Genomic DNA, 3,655 nt, shown 5'->3' with positions numbered 1-3,655 from the left:
AGGTTTAATGGTTACTAGCATGTTAAAGTTCAAAAGGGTGGTTAATAGATGGGGTTTCATGGGGATTATGAGCTAACAAGATTCCTTCAAGTAAAACTAACTAGTTAAATTCCTAAGTGGTACTTACATGAAGAAGAATGGGCTAGTTAAGTCCATGTGTGATGTAGGGTGGGCTTACAAATCTAAATTCATGAGTCCATTACACTAAACAAGCCCAAGTTCCATTAATTCACAAGTTAAACTAATTAAAGCCCAAGTAACTAACTAATAACCTTAGTTAATTAAAATGATTAATAAAATAAATCATGAATGTAAATAATATTTAAAAATATTATTCGTGTAAGTCTCGGGTGTCACAAAGACGTTTCGGGAAATTAAAGTCAAGTACGTTTAGTCATGGTAACATGTAAATGTAATAACATACATTCATTTAATCACACGTATTAATAATAATAATTATTAATAAATAAACGTTGGAAAATCCAGGGTCGTTACATTACCCACCTGTTAAAGAAAATTTCATCCCGAAATTTTAGCTGAAGTAGATGGAGGAGTCGGGAAAAGGTGAGGATACTTCAGCATCATTTGATCCTCTCGCTCCCAAGTAAACTCAGGTCCTCGTTTGGCATTCCATCGCACTCGAACGATCGGAATCTTGTTACGTTTCAAAGTTTTGATCTCACGATCCATAATTTCAACTGGTTTTTCCACAAAGTGGAGTTTGTCGTCAATTGTAAGTTCTTCCAGTGGTATGATAAGTTCCGGTGCCGCAAGGCACTTCTTCAAGTTTGACACGTGGAAGGTAGGATGAACTGAGCTCAATTGTGCTGGTAGATCCAAACGGTAAGCAACGGGTCCAACACGTTCCAAAATTTTGAAAGGACCAATGTATCGCGGGTTTAGCTTTCCACATTTTCCAAAGCAAATCACACCCTTCCAAGGTGCAACCTTCAACATTACACGGTCACCAACGTTGAATTCAAAGTCTTTACGTTTAAGATCAGCATAACTCTTTTGGCGATCGCGGGCAGTCTTAAGTCTAGCTTGAATCTAAGCAATCTTCTCCGTTGTTTCATGGACTACCTCGGGTCCGGTGATTTGCTTTTCGCCTACTTCGGCCCAACAAATAGGAGATCGGCACTTGCGGCCATACAATGCTTCAAAAGGTGCAGCATTAATGCTCGAGTGATAACTGTTGTTGTACGAGAATTCGGCTAGTGGCAAATGCCTTTCCCAGGCTTTTCCAAAATCAATAACACATGCACGCAACATGTCTTCCAAGGTCTGAATCGTTCGTTCACTTTGCCCGTCAGTCTGAGGGTGATAAGCAGTACTCATGTCAAGACGAGTTCCCATGGCTTCTTGCAAAGAACGCCAAAATCTAGAAGCAAAACGGGGATCGCGATCTGAGATGATCGATAAATGTACACCGTGACGAGATACAACCTCCTTGATGTATAGTTGAGCAAGTCTTTCCATCGTATCTGTTTCCTTCATCGCTAGGAAGTGCGCAGATTTGGTGAGGCGGTCAACAATAACCCAAATGGTATCGTATCCGCCCACCGTCTTTGGCAGCTTGGTGATAAAATCCATTGTGATCCTTTCCCACTTCCATTGTGGGATCTCCGGTTGTTGCAGTAAACTAGAAGGTCTCTGATGCTCGGCTTTAACCTTCGAGCAAGTCAAACACTTCCCAACATAAGTCGCAACGTCCTTCTTAAGATTCGGCCACCAATACTGTTATTTAAGGTCGTGGTACATTTTGCCTGCTCCGGGGTGAATCGAATATCTCAATTTGTGTGCTTCATTAAGTATAAGGTTCCGTAGATCTCCATAAAGTGGTACCCAAATTCTTCCGGCATAACATCGGAGTCCAGACTCCCTAACCTTGAATCGAGAGACAAGTATGTTCAAATGTTCGTGAGATATATTCTCCTCCTTGAGAGCCTCATCTTGGGCTACTCTGATCTGACTGTTGAGGTTCGAATGAATGGTGATGTTCAGAGCCCTAACACGAAGAGGTGCCGTCCTCTCCTTTCGGCTTAAAGTGTCAGCTACAACATTGGCCTTGCCAGGATGATAACGGAGTTCACAATCGTAGTCGTTGAGCGTCTCGATCCATCGACGCTGTCTCATATTCAGTTGCTTCTGATCGAATATATGTTGGAGACTCTTGTGATCGGTGAAGATAGTGCTCTTAGTTCCATACAAATAGTGTCTCCACAATTTGAGTGCAAAGACAACGGCTCCAAGTTCAAGATCGTGAGTAGTGTAGTTCCGCTCGTGAATCTTCAATTGGCGGGAGGCATAGGCAATAACTTTTGATCGTTGCATCATTACACAACCAAAACCACTTTTCGATGCATCACAATAAACAACAAAGTCGTCACTGCCCTCAGGAAGTGATAGGATAGGTACGGTGGTTAACTTCTTCTTCAAAGTTTGAAATGATGATTCGTGTGCGGGTTCCCAAATGAACTTCTTGCCCTTGTGAGTCAGTGCGGTCAGAGGACGCGCAATCAGAGAAAATCCTTCAATGAACCTTCGGTAGTAACTGGCGAGACCTAGGAATTGGCGAATATGCGTCGGAGTAGTGGGGGTCTCCCACTTGCTGATGGCTTCAATCTTGGTGGGATCAACTTTGATACCCTGGTCGCTCACAACATGACCCAGAAATTGTACTTCCTTCAACCAAAATTCACACTTGGAGAATTTGGCGTAAAGTTGCTCTTGTCTCAAGAGTTCAAGTACTAGTCGGAGGTGTTGCTCATGTTCTTCTTCGCTCTTTGAGTAGATGAGGATATCATCTATGAATACGATAACAAACTTATCCAAGTACGGCTTGCAGACTCGATTCATAAGGTCCATGAACACGGCAGTTGCATTTGTCAAACCGAATGGCATCACGAGAAACTCATAATGACCATAACGGGTCCTGAACGCAGTTTTCATCACGTCACTTTCCTTCACCCTCAACTGGTGATAACCGGATCGCAAATCGATCTTTGAGTAGACACTCGATCCTTGTAGTTGATCAAAAAGATCGTCAATTCGTGGAAGAGGATACCGATTCTTGATAGTCAATTTGTTGAGTTCACGGTAGTCGATACACATACGGAAGGATCCATCCTTCTTCTTCACAAACAACACAGGTGCGCCTCAAGGTGAGAAACTTGGTTGGATAAATCCACGGTCAAGTAGTTCTTGTAGTTGACTCTGTAATTCTTGCATCTCGGAAGGTGCGAGTCTATAAGGTGCACGGCACTAAATCAATCTGAAACTCTACTGCTCTCTGCGGCGGTAATCCAGGAAATTCTTCTGGGAAGACATCGTAAAATTCGTTCACAATGCGAACGTCGTTCACGCTCTCCACCTCAGTTTCTACCGTTTTCACATGTGCTAGGACAGCAAAACGTCCCTTCTTCATAATCTTTTGCGCTTTCACGCAACTAATGAGGTTTAACTTCGAGGTACATCTCTCTCCATAGATCACCAGTGGTTCACCATCTCCTTGTGGTATGCGAAGTGCTTTATCTCCACAGATAATATCGGCCCTTATCTTGCTCAACCAATCCATACCGACGATCACGTCAAAACTTCTCAGTTTGATAGGTATCAAATCAATTTCTAAATCTGCACCAGCTATGTTGATAAT

This window comes from Rutidosis leptorrhynchoides, chromosome 2, assembly GCF_046630445.1.
Source record: "Rutidosis leptorrhynchoides isolate AG116_Rl617_1_P2 chromosome 2, CSIRO_AGI_Rlap_v1, whole genome shotgun sequence".
Lineage (NCBI taxonomy): Eukaryota > Viridiplantae > Streptophyta > Magnoliopsida > Asterales > Asteraceae > Rutidosis > Rutidosis leptorrhynchoides.
The sequence above is the reverse complement of the archived record's forward strand: the minus strand, read 5'-3'. Positions refer to the sequence as shown.